Source organism: Monodon monoceros, unplaced genomic scaffold (assembly GCF_005190385.1).
Source record: "Monodon monoceros isolate NGI ecotype Baffin Bay Population unplaced genomic scaffold, NGI_Narwhal_1 Super_Scaffold_18, whole genome shotgun sequence".
Classification (NCBI taxonomy): domain Eukaryota; kingdom Metazoa; phylum Chordata; class Mammalia; order Artiodactyla; family Monodontidae; genus Monodon; species Monodon monoceros.
In genome coordinates, this window is record NW_021703774.1 from 55,747,076 (window position 1) to 55,769,194 (window position 22,119).

General features: G+C 39.1%; 1 protein-coding gene across 9 annotated transcripts in view; it reads right to left on the reverse strand.

Moving 5' to 3' along the window:
* The window catches only part of DNM3 (dynamin 3), a 569,209-nt gene that overhangs the window by 436,659 nt on the left and 110,431 nt on the right, over window positions 1–22,119 (reverse strand). The window lies entirely within an intron of this gene.

The following is a 22,119-nucleotide window of genomic DNA, read 5'->3' on the forward strand; positions in this document are numbered from 1 at the left end:
CCCTATATTCATCCCTCCCCTCCCCACAATGCTTGGCAATCACTGATCTTTTTACTGTCTCCATAGTTTTGCCTTTTCCGGAAGTTATAGTTAAAATCAGATAGTATGTAACCTTTTCAGATTGGCTTCATTCACTTAGTAATATGCATTTAAGTTTCCTCCATGTCTTTTCATGACTCGACAGCTCATTTCTTTTTAGCACTGAATAATCCATCATCTGGATGTGCCTCAGTTTATTTATCCATTCACCTATCTTGGTTGCTTCCAAGTTTCGGCAATTATGAACAAAGCTGTTATAAATATCATGAGTAGGGTTTTGTGTGAACATAATTTTTTTACTCCTTTGAGTAAATACCAAATATTGTAATTGCTAGATCGTATGGTAAAAGTATGTTTAGTTATGTAAGAAACTGCTAAACTGTCTTCCAAAGTGTCTGTACCATTTTGTACTCCCACCAGCAATTATGAGAGTTCTTGTTGCTCCACATCACCAGCATTTAGTATTGTCAGTGTATTTTTCCATTCTAATCAGTGTAGTTTTAACCATTTTTACGTGTTCAATTCAGTGGCATTAAGTACATTCACGATGTTGTACAACAATCACCACTATTTCCAAAATTGTTTCATCATTCTAAACAGAAACTCTGTACACATTAAATAACTCCCATTTCTCTTCTCCCCCAGCCCCTGCTAACCTCTATTCTACTTTCTGTCTCTATAAATTTGCCTATTCTAAATACCTCATACAAGTGGAATCATACAATATTTGTCCCTTTGCATCTTACTGCACTTAGCATAACATTTTAATGTTCATCCATATTGCAGCGTGTATCAGACTGCATTCCTTTTTATAGCTGAATATATCCACTGTATGCATATACTACATTTTGTTTATCCATTCATCTGCTGATGGACACTTGAGTTGTTTCAACCTTTTGGCAATTGCCATGAATATTGGTTTACAGGTATCTTTTTGAGTCAATTCTTTCAATCCTTTTGAGTATATAATCCAGAATTGGAATTGCTGTATCCTAAACTTTTTGAGGTACCACCAAACTGTTTTCCAGTGGCTGCACCATTTTACATTCTTGCCAGTAATGCACAAGAGTTCCAGTTTCTCCACACCCTTGCCAATACTCATTATTTTCCATTTTACTTTAGTTTTGAGTATGGTATAAGAGATGTTAAACATTCACAGATGACAATGGCCACACTTTGTCAAAAATGCAGGGATCAAAAGCATATATTTCTATCAAATATCATGACAGCTCCTGTTAGTTACCTATTCTTTCTTTAAAGTCTGTCACTCCCTTCTGTCCTCTAACTCTTCCTTTCTAGTCAGTCTGGAGTCCACTGCTGATCATTTGACCCATCCGCTGACCGGCATCCTCTTCTCTTCTCCCTTGTACTTCTATCCCTCCAATGCACCCATCTTACAAAACCCCAACTCCAGAAGTTATCTTCCTTGCCATGACACCTGTGAGTCCAAGCACTGTCTGAAGCTATCTCACAACAGTACAGGTCATCTTTGGTACAAATTAACGGTCTCTGATCTAGGCATTGTCAATCATGGTTTGTCTCTGATCCCAGCTACCTCATCCTTAATAACTACTACAAACCTCCACTACTTCTTTTAACTTAACCTCCCCCCACATCCCCATGTCCAGCAGAATTTACCTCTTTAAGAAAACTGAGGTCATCATAGATACTCTTTCTTATCTTCCTGTTCTTATTTACAAACGTAACTACTGCCTCACTCAACCCTGCCTTCATTCTTCTGGTCACAGAGTACAGTTTACACTTCAGAGTCAACTCTTTACCTGGACCCTTGACCCCTTGTTTTCTTGGGGCCTCCAGGACAGGGCTCCACCTAGCATTTCCCACCCCTCCTTTATCTGTATCTTTTCCCACTCTCCTGACTCCACTTATTCTGAAAATATGCAAGTCTCATCCATCCTATAAAAAGCAGAGCTCCCTTAGCTAGATAACACTCTAGCTATCACTTATTGTATTTGTTTCCTAAGGCTGCTGTAACAAAGTATCACAAACTGGGTGGCTTAAAACAATAAAAATTTTGTGATTTCAGTTCTGTAGTATCTAAGTCCAAAAGTCAGCACAGCCATGCTCTCTCTGAAGGCTCCAGAGGAGAATTTGTTCCATAACATTCTCTTTGCTTCTGGTGGCTGCCAGCAATCCCTGGCATTCTTTTGTTTTTTTTGGTTTTTTTTTTTGAAGCTAAAAATATATTTTTCCAGGTTCTTACAGGCACATATGACTCATTAACGGTGTTATACAGAAACATACTATAAGAAAAGATACAGCATATTTCTTAATTATTGTGATATATGAAGTCCCCACAACAACGTTTTGAAAACGGACATGTAAACTGGTGAAAAAACAGTTATTTGTTATCTAAATCAGGTATACCATTTCTTGCCTAGTCCTTGGCATTCTTAGCTTGTGGCTGCATCATTCCGATCTCTGCTGCTGTTGTCACATGACATTCTCCCTGTGTGTCTGTATCCAAATTTCTCTCGTCATGTAAAGACACAAGTCGTTGGATTAGGACCCATTCTAATCCAGTGTTTGATTCCTCACCTTAACTTGATTACATCTGCAAAGACCGTATTTTGAAATATGATCACAATCTGAGGTTGGCATCAATTTGGGGAGAAAGAATTCCACTCAGTGCAATCATATTTCTGCAAACATTCCTCTATACCCTCCGTACCCAATGTCCCTCCACTGCAGTTGGTTTCTGACCCCACTGCTCTGAAACAGAACTCACTAAGGTCAGCAGAGGCTCTCAACTCCAGGCTTCACTTTAGTAAATAGCCCAGCTGTACCTGACACTGATAATCACTCCTCTTTCATGAAACTCTACCCCACTGGCTTCCTCCATGATTTCTTCTCTAGGTTTTCTTCCTGTCTTTCTATCCATTCCTTTTCTGCATGGATTTCTATTCCTCCTGACACTTAAATGCTGGTGTTCCCTTGTACACCCTTTTTACTCACTATTTTTCTCATTCCCCCCGGGTAATTTTATCCACTTTTTGGTTTGAAAAACAACTGTGTGACTTCTATACCTACATTTCTAGCCTAGATTTCTCCCCCAAACTGCAGGCTTGAATATCCATCTGCTTGAATGTGCTTCAAGCACTCAGCTTATCATTTTCCCTGAATAAACTGTCAGTTTTATCTGTTTACTTGATGTCACCATCCTTGATCCAGTAATCCAAGCTAGAAATCTGGATTTCTTGCTCTTATTTCTACCTATACATCTATTTTTTCCTTTATTATCTTTTTAATGTAATATTTCATAATACAAAAGAATACATAGGTAGTGGATGACATGCATATAATGACTAATAGTAATAAAACCAGCATCCTTAAATCCACCTCCCATACAAGAACCAGAACTGTCCAGTACTATTCCATATTCCATCCACGTATGTACTTCCACATTCCATATCCTTTCCCTCACCTCCCCCTCTGTAAGAGGTAACAATCATCCTTAATTTTGTTTTTAATATTTCCTTTTCTATATTGATTGATAACACATATATGCAACTCTAAACAACACCTCAATATTTAGTTTTGCTTGGTTGTTGTTTTTTTTTTGCGGTACGCGGGCCTCTCACTGTCGTGGCCTCTCCCGTTGCGGAGCACAGGCTCCGGACGCGCAGGCTCAGCGGCCATGGCTCACAGGCCCAGCCGCTCCGCGGCATGTGGGATCTTCCCGGACTGGGGCACGAACCCGTGTCCTCTGCATCGGCAGGAGGACTCTCAACCACTGTGTCACCAGGGAAGCCCCCAGAAAACATAATTTTAAAAATATATAATTTACAATATTAATAGAAACTATATGTTGCCTACAAACAAACTTAAAAGATATGTAAGATAGGTATATCTATCGCATTTTACTTTCTAAAAATTTATTCACTCCATTCTAAATCCTTTTACCAATGCCAAGTAAGGGAAGCTCTTGTCTTGTGTCACCTGGGCAGCTTACTCCAGAGTCATGCTCTGAGTCTTGTCCTGTACTATCCACCCTCCTCCTCATCATCAAAGCTATCCATTTAGTATGTAAAGCTCACTACACTATCCCCTTGTTCTGACACGTTGGGGGTTCTCCATTGTGCATGGGTTCACTAGCTTTAACTTAAAGTCACCAGATGCATTAGCCCCTAACAATAGAGTCAGCTTATCCTTTGAAGCTTTGAAGTCGGGCACTGACTTCTCCTCTCTAAGAGCTATGAAAGTCTTAAGATGGCATCTCTTTCTAATAGAAGGCTGTTTTGTCTACACTGAAATCCGTTTAGTGTAGCCACCTTCACTAACTGTCTTAAATAGATCTTCTGAATAACTTGCTGCAGCTTCTACATCAGCACTTACTGCTTAACCTTGCACTTTCATGGAGATGTCTTCTTTCCTTAACCCTCATGAACCAAACTCTGCTAGCTTCAGACTTTTCTTCTGCTGCTTCCTCACCTCTCTCAGTCTTCATGGAATCAAGGAGAGTTAGGGTCTTTCTCTGGATTAGGATTTGGCTTAAGGGAATGTTGTGGTTGGTTTAAACTTCTATCCAGACCACTGAAACTTTCTCCATACAAACAGCAATAAGGCTGTTTCACTTTCTTATTCGTGTGTTCAATGGAGTAACACTTTAAATTTCCTTCAAAACTTTTCCTTTGCATTCACACGTTTGCTGTTTGGCACAAGAAGCCTAGCTTTTGGCTTATCTTGGCTTTCAACATACCTTCCTCACTAAACTTAATCATTTCCAGCTTTTGATTTAAAATGAAAGACATGTAATTCTTCCTTCACTTGAACATTTAGAGGCCACTGTAGGGTTATTAATTGGGTTAACTTCAATATTTTTGTGTCTCAGGGAATACAGAGGTCCGAGGAGAGAGAGATGGGGGAACGGCCAATCAGCAGAGCAGTCAGGACACACACAACTTTTATCTATTAAGTTCACCATCTTTGGGCACTGTTTGTGGTGCCCGAAAACAAGTATAACAGTAACATCAAAGATCACTGATCATAGATCACCATAACAAATAAATAATAATGAAAAAGTTTGAAATATTGTGAGAATTACCAAAATGTAATACAGAGACGCAAAGTGAGCAAATGCTGTTAGAAAAACGGGGCTGAAAGACTTGCTTGACACAGACTTTCAACTTGAAAAAACACAACATCTGTGAAGCACAATAAAATGAGATATGTCTTTGTGGTGTCACATGAGATAGTTATAGTTATGGTTATTGTTACGGTTATGAGAGTAGCTTTATCATTTTATTAGCCATTTGTGCTATTAAGTCTCTGAGCTCCTATGGGTCCAAGACTATCTCATATTCATCCCTGTCTCCTTTATATCTGCCATAGAGCTGGAAACATACAATACACTCAGCATATATTGAAAAAATGATTTATTTTATAATTGTTCTGTATAAGAAAGTTAGGATCTTATTTTAGAAAATTATATTATTTTTGAAATGATCTGATTTATCGTGTTTTATATATAAATGGATATTTCTCAAATTTTCTAAAGTTCAGCTGTGCATAACTTTCATGCCATTAAGCCGTTCATTCATGCAGACAATACATTTATGGTAACTTCTCCCTGGCTAAGACATAACACTTATTCAGCAACTCACTGACTCAAAAGAGAGTAGAGCTAAGAGCCCACCCAGCTGCAACTACAAGTTGAAGTTTGCTATTACATAGTAGTACTATCCATATATGTATCCAAATTTTTAACATGCTGAGCCAGTGTTTAAAAAAAGAGAATATCAATTTAAGCTGTTCTAACAGAACTTCTCTACCTTCAAATTGTAACATTTTACTAGTAAGCTAAATATCCCTAATTAAAACAGAACTGCTTGGCATCAAATCACTATAATTCATTAATTCTCCACTGAGAGCACATTTTTAGCTATCTCAGGAAAAATCACATAACAAAGTGTTGCCCCAGTTTCCTCAGTTCTGGTTGTCCTACTTGAAATGTCACAGTATGAAAATACATTTTCATTAAAAATTATTCTTCTTCTGGTGGTGTTTTCCACTGGTGTGATTTAGAACCTTCTGGACTCATCACTAAGGACTAAACCTCTCCTTGTGGGAATGAGCAAGCATGCTAATTGAAATGAAAGGTGATCAGATATAAAATGTCACTGCTCCCAGAGGGAACTGCATTTTGATGGTGACAGTACTAAGCAGCAGAGCGATTTAAGAGCATTAGGGTTGGCAGTCACTTTGCTATCCTAACAGGATTTCATTTTCCATTTTGTCATCAAGGAGTATTAGTAGGCACCCAGAAGTCAAAGATGGTTAAGAAATGTGTGAGGGGGGAACAAGGTCTTTGGCTATTTCATAAGGTCCTAGAGCCTGTTCTGACAAGCATTGTTCCCTCCAGTGATTTGGGAAAGGTTAGATAAGTTTATTACAACGACAAATGAGGAATTGTAACTAAATTGGAAAAGAGAATCAGAACCCAAAATTACCTCAGTAGGCTAGAATCATCGCTGAAATTTAACAAAAGAAATTTACTATCATAATAAATGTAAAATCCTGCTCTTAAATCAATAACACCAGAAGAGGATCCAAGCAAAGTACAAGAACGAAAGATTTGGCAGTTATAGTGAACTGCAAGTTCAATATAATCAATAATAAAATATCCCTGCCCCAAAACTTAAGTGATCTAAAAGTGCATTAATTGCAGGTTTACGTCCAGAACATGAGGGGCAACTGCCTCTGAGTTATGTGCTGGGTAAAGCCCACATGTATTGCATGCAGTTTGGGATGTCATGCTTCATCAGCTTTCCTGGAAAACTGGAACATATGAAAAAGGATACTGTCCATAATAATGAGGAAACCCAACCCCACATCCCATACTTCCGTAAAGAAAATTAAAAGCTTAAAGGGGATTCAATGCTTTTTATTCCAAAGACATTTCTTACAAAGCTACATATTCTTGGGATCATTGCTGGCTATTAGCATTCTTCTAGCTAAAATTTAAGAAAAATAAGAAAGCAGAAAGTTATTGTAAATAATAATAAAGAATTCAGCGTAGGGTATACTGAATGCTTCCCTAAATTTTCATCTATTTTTTTAATTTTTACATCTTTATTGGAGTAAAATTGCTTTAAAATGCTGTCTTAGTTTCTGCTTTATAACAAAGTGAATCAGCTATACATATACATATATCCCCATATCTCTTCCCTCTTGAGCCTCCCTCCCTCCCACACTCCCTATCCCACCCCACCAGGTGGACACAAAGCACGGAGCTGATCTCCCTGTGCTATGCGGCTGCTTCCCACTAGCTATCTATTTTATGTTTGGTAGTGTATATATGTCCATGCCACTCTCTAACTTTGTCCCAGCTTACCCTTCCCCCGCCCTGCATCCCCAAGCCCACTCTCTAGTAGGTCTGCGTCTTTAGCTCATGGTAGTTTTGATTTGCATTTCTCTAATGATTAGTGATGCTGAGCATCCTTTTAGGTGTTTGTTGGCAATATGTATCTCTTCTTTGGAGAAAAGGTTACTTAGGTCTTCTGCCCATTTTTGGATTGGGTTGTTTGTTTTTTTGATATTGAGCTGCATGAGCTGCTTGTAAATTTTGGAGATTAATCCTTTGTCAGTTGCTTCGTTTGCAAATATTTGCTCCCATTCTTAGGGTTATCGTTTAGTCGTGTTTATTTTTTCCTTTGCTATACAAAAGCTTTTAAGTTTCATTAGGTCCCATTTGTTTAATTTTGTTTTTATTTCCATTTCTCTAGGAGGTGGGGCAAAAAGGATCTTGCTGTGATTTAACTCATATAGAGTGTTCTGCCTATGTTTTCCTCTAAGAGTTTTATAGTGTCTGGCCTTACATTTAGGTCTTTAATCCATTTTGAGTTTATTTTTCAGTATGGACTTTGGGAGTGTTCTAATTTCATTCTTTACCATGTAGCTGTCCAGTATTCCCAGCACTACTTATTGAAGTGGCTGTCTTTTCTCCATTGTATATTCTTGCCTCCTTTATCAAAGATAAGGTGACCATAGGTGCATGGGTTTATCTCTGGGCTTTCTATCCTGTTCCATTGATCTATCTTTCTGTTTTTGTGCCAGTACCATACTGTCTTGATTACTGTAGCTTTGTCAGGGAGCCTGATTCCTCTAGCTCCGTTTTTCTTTCTCAAGATTGCTTTGGCTACTCGGGGTCTTTTGTATTTCCATAAAAATCGTGAAATTTTCTGTTCTAGTTCTGTGAAAAATGCCATTGGTTGTTTGATAGGGATTGCACTGAATCTGTGGATTTCTCTGGGTAGTATCATGATTTTCACAATGTTGATTTTTCCAATTCAAGAATGTGGTATATGTCTCCATCCCTTTGTATCATCTTTAATTTCTTGCATCAGTGTCTTATAGTTTTCTGCATACAGGTCGTCTCCTTCGGTAGGTTTGTTCCTAGGTATTTTATTCTTTTTGTTGCAATGGTAAATGGGAGTCTTTCCTTAATTGCTCGTTCAGATTTTTCATCATTACTATATAGGAATGCAAGAGATTTCTGTGCATTAATTTTGTATCCTGCTACTTTACCAAATTCATTGATTAGCTCTAGGAGTTTTCTGGTAGCATCTTTAGGATTATCCATGTACAGTATCATGTCATCTGCAAATTGTGACAGCCTTACTTCCTCTTTTCGATTTGGATTCCTTTTATTTCTTTTTCACCTCTGATTGCTGTGGCTAAAACTTCCAAAACTATTTTGAATAAGAGTGGTAAGAGTGGGCAACCTTGTCTTGCTCCTGATCTTAGTGGAAATGCTTTCAGTTTTTCACCATTGAGGACGATGTTGGCTGTGGGTTTGTCATATATGGCCTTTATTATGTTGGGGAAAGTTCCCTCTATGCCTACTTTCTGCAGGGTTTTTATCATAAATGGGTGCTGAATTTTGTCGAAAGCTTTCTCTGCATCTACTGAGATGATCTTATGGTTTTTCTCCTTCAATTTGTTAATATGGTGTATCACGTGGATTGATTTGCGTATATTGAAGAATCCTTGCATTCCTGGAATAAAGCCCACTTGATCATGGTGTATGATCCTTTCAATGTACTGTTGGATTCTGTTTGCTAGTATTTTGTTGGGATTTTTGCATCTATGTTCATCAGTGATATTGGCCTGTATCTTTCTTTATGACATCCTTGTCTGGTTTTGGTATCAGGGTGATGGTGGCCTCGTAGAATGAGTTTGGGAGTGTTCCTCCCTCTGCTATATTTTGGAAGAGTTTGAGAAGGATAAGTGTTAGCTCTTCTCTAAATGTTTGAAAGAATTTGCCTGTGAAGCCATCTGGTCCTGGGCTTTTGCTGATTGGAAAATTTTTAATCACAATCTCAATTTCAGTACTTGTGATTGGTCTGTTTATATTTTCTATTTCTTCCTGGTTCAGTCTCGGAAGGTTGTGCTTTCCTAAGAATTTGTCCATTTCTTCCAGGTTGTCCATTTCATTGGCATGGAGTTGCTTGTAGTAATCTCTCATGATCCTTTGTATTTCTGCAGTGTCAGTTGTTACTACTCCTTTTTCAATTCTAATTCTATTGATTTGAGTCTTCTCCATTTTTTCATTGATGACACTGGCTAATGTTGTATCAATTCTGTTTATCTTAAAGAACCAGCCTTTAGTTTTATTGATCTTTGCTATTGTTTCCTTCATTACTTTTTCATTTTTTCTGATCTGATCTTTATGATTTCTTTCTTTCTGCTAACTTTGGGTTTTTTTGTTCTTCTTTCTCTAATTGCTTTAGGTGTAAGGTTAGGGATTTTAATTTTAGATATTTCTTGTTTCTTGAGGTAGGATTGTATTGCTATAAACTTCCCTCCTGGAACTGCTTTTGCTGCATCCCATAGTTTTGTGTCATCGTGTTTTGTCATTTGTCAAGGTATTTTTTGATATCCTCTCTGATTTCTTCAGTGATCTCTTGGTTATTTAGTAGTATATTATTTAGCCTCCATGTGTTTGTATTTTTTAAAGATTTTTTTCCTGTAATTGATATCTAGTCTCATAGCATTGTGGTCGGAAAGGATACTTGATACAATTTTAATTTTTTTAAATTTACTGAGACTTGATTTGTGACCCAAGATATGATCTATCCTGGAGAATGTTCCATGAGCACCTGAGAATATAGTCTATTCTGTTGTTTATGGATGGAATATCCTATCAATATCAATTAAGTCCACCTTCTTTCATGTATCATTTAAAGCTTGTGTTTCCTTATTTATTTTCATTTTGGATTATCTGTCCATTGGTGAAAGCAGGGTGCTAAACTCCCCTACTATGACTGTGTTACTGTTCATTTCCTCTTTTATGGCTGTTAGCATTTGCCTTCTGTATTGAGGTGCTCCTATGTTGGGTGCATAAATATTTACAATTGTTATATCTTCTTCTTGGATTGATCCCTTGATCATTATGTAGTGTCCTTTGTCTCTTGTAACAGTCTTTATATTTGTGGCTTTTTTTTTTTTTTTTTAAGTACGCAGGCCTCTCACTGTTGTGGCCTCTCCCGTTGTGGAGCACAGGCTCCAGATGCGCAGGCTCAGCGGCCATGGCTCACGGGCCCAGCCACTCCATGGCACGTGGGATCCTCCCGGACCGGGGCACGAACCTGCATCCCCTGCATCGGCAGGCGGACTCTCAACCACTGCACCACCAGGGAAGCCCCACAGTCTTTATTTTAAAGTCTATTTTGTCTGACATGAGAATTGCTACTCCAGCTTTCTTTTGATTTCCATTTGCATAGAATATCTTTTACCATCCCCTCACCTTCAGTCTGCATGTGTCCCTAGGTCTGAAGTGGGTCTCTTGTAGACAGCATATATACGGGTCTTGTTTTTGTATCCATTCATCGTCTATGTCTTTTTATTGGAGCATTTAATCCATTTACATTTAAGGTAGTTATTGATATGTATGTTCTTATTACCCTTTTCTTACTCGTTTTAGGTTTGTTATTGCAGGTCTTTTCCTTCTCTTATATTTCCTGCCTAGAGAAGTTCCTTTAGCATTTGTTGTAAAGCTGGTTTGGTGGTGCTGAGTTCTCTTAGCTTTTGCTTGTTTGTAAGTGTTTTAATTTCTCTGTCAAATCTGAATTAGATCTTTGCTGGGTAGAGTAATCTTGGGTGTAGGTTTTTCGCTTTCGTCACTTTAAATATGTCCTGCAACTCCCTTCTGGCTTGCACAGTTTCTGCTGAAAAATCAGCTGTTAACCTTATGGTGATTCCCTTGTATGTTATTTGTTGTTTTCCCTTGCTGCTTTTAATATTTTTTCTTTTTTTTTTTTTTTTTTTTTTTGCGGTACGTGGGCCTCTCACTGTTTTGGCCTCTCCCGTTGCGGAGCACAGGCTCCGGATGCGCAGGCTCAGCAGCCATGACTCACGGGCCCAGCCTCGCTATAGCATGTGGGATCTTCCCGGACTGGGGCATGAACCTGTGTCCCCTGCATTGGCAGGCGGACTCTCAACCACTGCGCCACCAGGGAAGCCCCTGTATTTAGTTTTTGATAGTTTGATTAATATGTGTCTTGGCGTGTTTCTCCTTGGATTTATCCTGTATGGGACTATGCACTTCCTGGACTTGACTATTTCCTTTCCCACATTAGGGAAGTTTTCAACTATAATCTCTTCAAATATTTTCTCAGTCCCTTTCTTTTTCTCTTCTTCTTCTGCAACCCCTATAATTCAAATGTTGGTGCATTTAATGTTGTCCCAGAAGTCTCTGAGACTGTCCTCAATTCTTTTCATTCTTTATTGTTTATTTTCGTCTGTGGTAGTTATTTCCACTATTTTATCTTCTAGGTCTCTTATCCCTTTTTCTTCCTCAGTTATTCTGCTATTGATTTCTTCTAGAGAATTTTTAATTTCATTTATTGTGTGTTCATCATTGTTTATTTGCTCTTTAGTTCTTCTAGGTCCTTTTTAAATGTTTCTTGTATTTTCTCCATTCTATTTGCAAGATTTTGGATCATCTTTACTATCATTACTCTGAATTCTTTTTCAGGTAGATGGCCTATTTCATCTTCATCTTCGGTCTAGTGGGTTTTTCCCTTGCTCCTTCATCTGCTGTGTATTTCTCTGTCTTCTCATTTTGCTTAACTTACTGTGTTTTAGGTCTCCTTTTCACAGGCTGCAGGTTCGTAGGTCCCGTTTTTTCTGGTGTCTTCCCCCAGTGGGAAAGGTTGGTTCAGTGGGTTGTGGAGGGGACTGGTGCCTGTGTTCTGGTGGATGAGGTTGGATATTGTCCTTCTAATTGGCAGGACCACGTCTGATGGTGTGTTTTGGGGTGTCTGTGACCTTATTTTGATTTTAGGCACCCTGTATGCTAATGGGTGGGGTTGTGTTCCTGTCCTTCTAGCTGTTTGTCATAGGGTGTCCAGCACTGTAGTTTGCTGGTTGTTGAGTGGAGCTGTGTTAAGCGTTGAGATGGAGACCTCTGGGAGAGCTTTCGCCATTTGATATTATGTGGATCCGGGAGCTCTCTGCTGGACCAATGTCCTGAACTTGGCTCTCCCCGCTCAGAGGCACAGGCCTGACACCCGGCCAGAGCACGAAAACCCTGTGAGCCACATGACTCAGAAGGGAGGAAAAAAAAAAAGAAAGATAGAAAAAAAATAATAAAAGTTATTAAAATTAAAAATATATTATTAAAAATAAAAAATTTTAAAGTCATTAAAGAAGGAAAGAAAGGAGAGTAACCAAACCAATTAACAAATACACCAATGATAAACAGCGTTAAAGACTATACTATAAAAAAAAAGAGACAGAACCCTAAGACAAATGGCAAAAGCAAAGCTATACAGACAAGATCACAGAAAGAAGCCTCCACATACACACTCACAAAAAGTGAAAAAGGAAAAAAATATATATATATGTTTAAAAAAGGAAGAGGGCAACGAAATCAATAAACAAATCTATCAATTGTAATAAGCTCTAAACACTAAACTAAGATAAACATAAAACCAGAAAGAAATTCGGTGCAGAAAGCAAACCCCAAGTCTACAGTTGCTTCCAAAGTCCACCGCCTAAATTTTGGGATGATTTGTGGTCTATTCAAGTGTTCCACCGATGTAGGGTACATCAAGTTGATTGTGGAGATTTAATCCACTTCTCCTGAGGCTGCTGGGAGAAATTTCCCTTTCTCTTCTTTGTTCGCACAGCTCCTGGGGTCGAGCTTTGGATTTGGCCCCGCCTCTACGCATAGGTCGCCTGAGGGAGTGTGTTCCCCGTCCAGACAGGAAGGGGTTAAAGCAGCAGCTGATTAGGGGGCTCTGGCTCACTCAGGCCGGGGGGAGGGAGGGGCACGGAGTGTGGTGCGAGCCTGCAGCGCAGAGACCGGCGTGACGTTGCACCAGCCTGAGGCAGGCCGTGTGTTCTCCCAGGGAAGTTGCCCCTGGATCACGGGACCCTGGCAGTGGAGGGCTGCACAGGCTCCCAGGAGGGGTGGTGTGGATAGTGACGTGTGCTTGCACACAGGCATCTTGGTGGCTGTAGCAGCAATGTTAGCATCTCATGCCCGTCTCTGGGGTTCATACTGATAGCCATGGCTTGTGCCCATCTCTGAAGCTCGCTTAGGTAGTGCTCTGAGTCTCCTCTCCTCACACACCCCGAAACAATGGTCTCTTGATGCTTAGGCAGGTCCAGACCTTTTTCCGGACTCCCTCCCGGCTAGCCGTGGTGCACTAGCCCCCTTCAGGCTGTGTTCACACAGCCAACCCCAGTCTTCTCCCTGGGATCCGACCTCTGAAGCCCGAGCCTCAGTTCCCAGCCCCCGCCCGCCCCGGCGGGTGAGCAGGCTTGTCTGGTGAGTGCTCGGGCTGGTGAGTGCTGGTCGGCACCGATCTTCTGTGTGGGAATGTCTCCACTTTGCCCTCTTCACCCCGGTTGCTACCCTCTCCTCTGTGGCTTGGAAGCTTCCCCCCCCCCGCCCCGCCCATCCCCGTCTCTGCCAGTGAAGGGGCTTCCTAGTGTGTGGAAGCTTTTCCTCCTTCACAGCTCCCTCCCAGAGGTGCAGGTCCCATCCCTATTCTTTTGTCTCTGTTTTTTCTATTTTCTTTTGCCCTACCCAGGTATGTGGGGAGTTTCTTGCCTTTTGGGAGGTCTGAGGTCTTCTGCCAGCATTCAGTAGGTGTTCTGTAGGAGCTGTTCCACATGTAGATGTATTTCTGATGTATTTGTGGGGAGGGAGGTGATCTCCACGTCTTACTCCTCTGCCATATTGAAGGTGTGGACACAGCGGCGGCAGAAGTTCAGCAGGTCCTGGTGTGCGGTAGTCGGGTCTCCATCTCCGCATTCCCCAAATGCTCCAGCTTCATGCTCCACCACGGCGATCGACGAGGTCGTCCCCGGTGCGGAGCCTGGACCAGGGTGGCTGTGGCTGCAGCACTGGCTGTGGGCACGGGAGGGGTGGGGGTGGGGCTCATCTATTTAAAGCTCAGATAACTGGTATCATTGAAAGGGCAAGATAATTTGCCTAAACTTCTAAAACCATAAATAATTATAATTGAAGGTGTAAATATGGCATTAATTACAAAGGAAAAAATAACAGCCAAGTTTGCGATCTGTAGATAATAGCGACTGTAACAGTCAACTAGGATGTGATGTTTGAAAGAAATACATCTTCAGGAACTAGATATGAGTGTGAAGGCACAAATATGTTAGTCTTCTAGATAGCCACATATAACACAAATTAAATAAGCAGACCATTTCTTATATTATATATCAATTTTTACTTAATTGGAATTTGAATGTTTTAAAGCTCTGAAAACCCTCTCTCCAAAAAAAGAACCATTATGTAAATGGCTGGAATCATCAGCCATTTCTTACCAGAAGCCATAATAACAACCTCTCCGAATGAGAGAATTAAACAAAGTAAAAAGGAGAGTGTTTTATTCATATACTGGCAGTTAAATCAGTGCTATTAATAATGAGAAATAGAAATTATAACTCCCTAAGAGAAAAGAATCATAATTTGAAATACAGAAATGTATTACAGTCCAGTCATAGAAAGTCCTTTACTTTCTATAGCAGCAAAGTAGTAACCGAATAAGTTATCTGGTGATTCACATTGTAAAATAACTCTCTTCAAAATAACCAATAAATTTACTAATCAACCTATTTAAATTTCATGTACTAAATTTCATGTCATTAAGTTTTCATGGAACATAAACTTCTACTGTATTTTCACCCACTAAAGTTTATACTGGGTAGGATCTCACAAAACCTCAAATTCAACATTCAGTGGAGATGTAGAGGGACCAATTCATTCATTCAAGAAGCTTAAACAAATGCCTACCATTTTACTGGAGCTACACTTAGGTGCTTGGTATACAAATATAGTGGCCTCTGCCCTCAAGATGTTCACTGATTACTAGATAAGAGAGTCAGATAAACACTAAGTTACAGAACAATGTGATCAGTATTGTTAGAGTAGCCTCTGTAAGTGCTACGGCACATAAGGAAAAGTAAAATTAATTAAGGAAAGGATGATGTTATAGAAGGGTGATAGAAAGGTGGCATCAGAGCTGAAGCTTACCAGGAAACAAAAGTGCATCAGAAAGAGAGGGTGACAGAAGGAATTCCAGTCACAAAGAACAGCCTGAGAAATGCTGTGCTCACTGTTGACTGAACAACACGGAAGAAAACGAGACTGGAAAGATAGAAACAAACTCTGAAGGCTTTGGGAAGAAATATCAATATCCAGGAACCTCAGCAATCCTAAATAATCTATTTATATTTTAGGTAAAACAATTGTCCACTACCTTGTCAACACCTCTATCACTTGAACTTGTATTGCTGCAGTCTTCAAGATAAGATTCTTAAAATGCTTTTTTTTCACATATTATATTTCCCTGCTCAGAAATCTACAATGGCTTTCTGTCTTTAACCACGAAATTCTGAACTCCTCTATCAAGTTTTCAGTGTTCTCCCTAACCTGGCCTCACCCTACCAAGTCAGGCTCATTACCATCATGAAAGGAGAGGTCTGCTCACTGACTCCTGTGTAACCCACCCTCAAGATCTAATTTTAATTCTGCCTCTCCCCAGCTTACCCTCCATTTGTCTGAAGTACACATCAGATCACAGCACCTTCTCTAATGACTCAAACCAGTTTGAACTCCTTTTGCATTGAGAGTCACAACCGCACAGCTTATCACTGAATTGTCAATTCTGCCCTGTGTCTCTCCACTACAGAAGCTATGGCTTTACTTGAATCATATGTCCATGAGCCCTTGCAGGTACTGAGAAAACTGTACAAGAATTACGTGGTGATGTATCAAACAAACAAAAGTTCTAGTTGACATGGGGAGCAGAGAACGTATTTTTTAATCTTTTAAATGGGGAGCAGAGAACATATTTTTTAATCTTTTAAATGAGTATGGAAATCTTGATTTTTGTATACTAACTTTCAGAGGACATCAACATTTTGATTATTTTAATGTCCTCTTTCTAGTTAGTCATCACTGCCATTACCATCCAAGTCATCTCTATATGGTACAACACAGTATATGAGAAAGAAAAGACACTTTCTGAGTGAAAAATGCACAACCTAGCAATGAAAGAGAGAATAGATTGGGAAACTACTGCTTAGAAATTCACAATGTCAGCTTATAGTACTATGCTTTGAACACCACATATATTTCAAAGAACAGAAAACTAAAGACCACAGTGCTATGCATTGACCAAGGTCACACAACAAATCAGCAATACATTTTCTTACACCAAGTTTTGCTGCCTTAGCAGAAAATCTGCCTCTTCAGAAATATGATTATTCAGAAGCACATTTCTTTACAAATAAATTAAAACTTCAGAGACTCATAATGCTTTTGCCAAATATAAGCACACTTCGGGAACAGAAATGCAAACAGATGACAAATAAGGCTTTTAAAATGCAAAGCATTGCATGTAAAATATTTCCAGGTTTGGTTTCTATTTCGGTACTTCACCACTTATAACCAAGTAGGCACCAAGTCCTACATTCATCAAAAGAGGTAGAGATACAAAGATTTGCCTGCCTTGAGGTCAAAATGTGAGTTCTATCAAAGTAGCTATCATGTTTTAAGTGAAAAAAACAAAACAAAAACAAGAAAGAAGATCAATCACCAGGATCATTACAATCAATAAAGCAACCACCAAGTCTCATTGTTTGAACTAAGGACTCAGCAAATATGGGACTCGTAGAGTTTACAATATCTTAAAGAAAATTTAACCTTAGGAAAGTATGTATGTGATTAGTCCAATTGTGTTATTACCTAACATTTCTGGGAAACAGTGCGTAGAAACCAAAGCATGAGTAGGATGGCATGGCATACCCTCCATCCCCCATCCCCCAAATAAGCAGCAGCTTCTGTATATGACTAAGCCACAGATTGAGAGCAATTGGGTAGATGGACATATAATATTTTTAACAGCTTTACTGAGGTATAATTGATATACAATTGTATTAGTCAAGGTTCTCCAGAGAAACAGAACCAGTAGGATACAGATACATAGAAAGAGATTCATTATGAGTGTTTGCCTCACACAATTATGTAGGCTGAAAAGACCCATCTGCAAGCTGGAGGCCAGGAAAGCTCGTAGTTTAGTTGCAGTGCAAGCCCAAATGCCTGAGAAATGTGGGGAAAGGGGGAATTCCCATCCACACTGGTGAGGGTGATTTTCTTTACTCAGTCTATCAGTTCAAAAGCTAATCTTCTCTCTTTGGGAGACACTCTCACAGACACACCCAGAAATAATGTTTTACCAGCTATCTAGGCATCCCTTAGCCAAGTAAGGATGACATAAAATTAACAATCACAACAATAAACCACATATAGTTACAGTATACAATTCGATGTTTTGACACATGTATACACCTATGAAACCATCACGATAATCAAGATAAAGAACATATCCATCTCCCCCCAAATTTCCTCATTGTAATCCCTTCCTTTGGCCCACCTTCCCCCCAAAACCACTGCTATGCTTTCTGTCACTATAGATTAGTCTCCATTTTCCAGAATTGTAGAATCATATAATATGTACTATTTTGGTCTGGCTTTTTTCACTCTGCATAATTATTTTGAGATTCATCCATGTTGCTGAGTGTATCCATTGTTTATTCCCTTTTATTGCTGAGTTGTATCCCATTGTATGGACATTCCACAATTTGTTTATCCATTCACCTGTTGATGAACCCAACTTGGACTGTTTCCATTTTTTGGCTATTTGTGTACAAGTCAAAAAGACAAATGCATCAGTTTCTCTTAAGTAAATACCTAAGAGTGGATTGGCTGATCATACAGGTAGGTGTGTTTAACTTTTAAAGAAACTGCCAAACTGTTTTCCAAAGTGGTTGCACCATTTTACATTAGATACCAACAGAGCATGAGAATTCCAATTCTTTACACGCTAGCTAACACTTTGTATGGCCAGTCTTTTTAATTTTAGACATTCTAATAGGTGTCTAAAATAGTGATACCCCCATCTGGTTTTAATTTCCACTTCCCTAGTGACTAATGATGTTGAGCATCTTTTCATGTGCTTATTTGCCATCCCTCCTTATGCTTTCAATGGCAGTTCCACTCTCACCACCCCACCCTCGGTAAACTACTTGTCTTTGTTGCTGGATGGAGAACCACATCTAACATTTCTATTCACACATTTAGCTAAAACTAGGATCAAATATTGGTAGGATAATGTTCTTCCATTACTGGTACAATTAGTAATAACTTACAATATTTAAAATATATTCTACAAGGGCTTCCCTGGTGGCACAGTGGTTGAAAGTCCGCCTGCCGATGCAGGGGACACGGGTTCGTGCCCTGGTCCGGGAGGATCCCACATGCCGCGGAGCGGCTGGGCCCGTGAGCCACGGCCTCTGGGCCTGCACATCTGGAGACTGTGCTCCGCAACAGGAAAGGCCACAACAGTGAGAGGCCCGCGTACCGCAAAAAAAAAAAAAAAATACATATATATATATATATATATATTCTACAACTTCCCATATTAATATCATTTTATAAATGCAGCAGCTATTTCTTTCATGAAATAGTAAAGTCTTCAGATTTCCCTTTAATTACAAAAATAATATGATTTTTTAGTAACTTTGATGCTTTTCTCTTTTGAAAATAAGAATACTCTCTTTAATACAAAAAAACAGATAAAATCTAAGTGAGGTAGCTATATTTTCACTTCCTAACCAATATGCCTAAACAAATTACATAATTGAGGAAGTCACATAATACTGCATTTTTTCAGAGCTCTTGAATGCTTGAATACTAGGAAGCAGAATAGTTTTCATAATTTAGTTGTAGTTTACAAATCTTGACCTTAGTACTTCCTCTATCTGGATTCTGTTTTAACCACAAGAGTTACTTATAGTGTTTTGGTCGGATTACCATTTACGAATTTGGCTCCTTCAGGAAACTCATCTTTTTTAGGATGTTTAACAGGAGTTCCAGCAGAACCAGTAACATGTAGTAGCTGTTTTCCTTGGCAGCACTTCTTTCAATTCCCCATGTTATCAGAGAAGAGCTACCTTCCTTTTTCTAAAAGTAATCAGATCAATGAGAAGCTCATTCAGATGTGAGCTTATATATATATAAGGTGGACATTTTCATCTTGGCGTTGGTCATTTGACAGTCTATCATATTACCCTTCCATGCCCAAACACCCAGAACTCTAAAAAACAAAAATGACGGTTTACCTTAGGCACTCAAATAAAGAAATATAAGAGTTCTTAACCCAGCTCATTCTTAAAACATCTCAGTATTTACTTCTCCTACTTTCCTTATCCATTATAAATTAGTACCTTGATTAAAAATTTAGTGACACTGCTTAAGTTGTCAGGGCTGAAGCATTTTACCAATAAAAACGTATGCCTGTATAATGTGTTAACTCTTTTCCAAGTATTTTCAAATATGCTATTTTACTTCTCTGAAATATTGTATTTGTTTCATCACCTGTCAAGCATATTAAAATACTGTCTGTTCACTACAAGTGGAATGTTTTAAAGATTAGAAATAATTTATAAAGCACTCCTAACTAACTGAAGATGGAATTACCTTAAGGTGCTAACCTTGGGGAGAAGCACAGCTACAGCCACCTAACTGGTGTGGTTTTAAGAGCTTGAAAAAGCCCCTATAGATTAAAAACAAACAAACAAAAACCCTTCCCCCGCTTCCCAACAGAAAATTCCTCTGGTAGAGATTAATTTCTATAATGTAAGGCTTCTCATTTTTTTCTGTTAAAATGCAAAGACCTTTGGGATATTAACACTTTAAACTGTATCAGTTACTTGTATCTGAGCATAAGTGAACTTATCAGATGCTCTTGGAAAGGCTTTCCAGGTGCTAATAGGATTTGAAACCTCAGGGATCTGGGAGAGATGAGATAACATAAGGAGTAAAAATGAATGTAGATATGGCAGGTTGGAGCCAAAGGAAACAAATTTAATTTGCTTAAGTACTTTATTATTTTATCTTAGATAAATTTTGAAATTCTATATAAACAGTAAGGAAAGTAATTATTATTAATATACCTAAAATTATTATTGATAAAACTTCTAAAGTCAAATAAAAAAGCTCCAGTATTTGCTATGAAAAACTGATTTTTCTCAGCCTGTTATAATGAAATTAAAAACACTTAAGCTATGAGTAGTACTTTTTTTTGTTTTATTTTATTTATTTATTTTCTTTTTTTTTTGCGGTACGCGGGCCTCTCACTGTTGTGGCCTCTCCCGTTACGGAACACAGGCTCCGGACGCGCAGGTTCAGCGGCCATGGCTCATGGGCCCAGCCGCTCCGCGGCATGTGGGATCCTCCCGGACCAGGGCACGCACCCGTGTCCCCTGCATTGGCAGGCGGACTCTCAACCACTGCATCACCAGGGAAGCCCTATGAGTAGTACTTTTTAAAAATATCTAGGCCCAGTCAAATTAGAAACCTTGATGGATAATGCACACCCCTTTCCCCAACATACACATACACAAAATTTGCCTTATTAACCTAAGGACAGTATAGCATACACACACACAAAAGTCCTACCAACTACAACTCTTGAGCTGAGAATAAGGCCGGAGGCATAAAGGGAAGAAATGAAGCCTCAATCCAAATGCAGCTCCCTGATCCACACACCCCAAGAACTACAAACCCCACCTGTCTACCACTATGCTGCCATCAGAGTAACAGGTATCTGCTCCCTGTTCCTCTTGTCTCACTTCTGATAGATGTCATTGCATGGTAATCCCACCACTGCTACCAACTGAAATGGACATGTAATGGATAGTTCACTGAACTGCACAGTATTCATATTCACTCACACATTTGTCACAAGTTCACAATTACCTTATTATCTAGCCAACAAGTCAGCATGGAAAGGATACTTATCAATCAGCATTAGTTTAGCATAGTGCCCCTAATCTCCCTCAAGCCTGTGGAAATACATGGGTGGGAACCCCAGGTACCAATAGCCTACACAAGATGGCCCTTAAGTAAGGGGCTATTCACTTGCTTTCTCATCTCTCTAATAATCTCTTTCTTGGTTAATTAGCTAAAGGTATTTAGTTAAAATAATTTAATTTTAAATTAAAATTATAGATGTGCACCACACATTTATGTAATGTGTTTAAACAACTACCCTTGTGAGGTTCTTAGTCTTGGTATCATCTAACATTTAACTCCCACTAGAGTTAGAATAATTGAAGCAAGGCCACCTGTTTTAGGTAGATATATAATCCTTAGAGCGAGGAGAGGCCTCATGAACTAATTTAGCTTCCCTACTAGTCATGCCATTATTCCTTAGGAGACCAACTTTGGGATCATCTTTTCAACAGCCAAGAGCTGATAAAGTAAGTACCAATAAATAGTCCTGATGATATTCTACTAAGATTGACCTCTCCCCTGACAAACACAGCCATATTAGTGGTAACCATCTGCAGAGTCTAATGGAGGTAAATTTTAAGGTGAGGTTCTAAACATGACAACTATAAATCCAAGTCCTTTCTCAATTCAAAGCCCTTGCTAACACATCTACCTTGCAGCCTGGTAAAAATTCCCTCTGTTACCTAAAAATATATGGATTTTACATCCTTATAAATAGCTCAGAG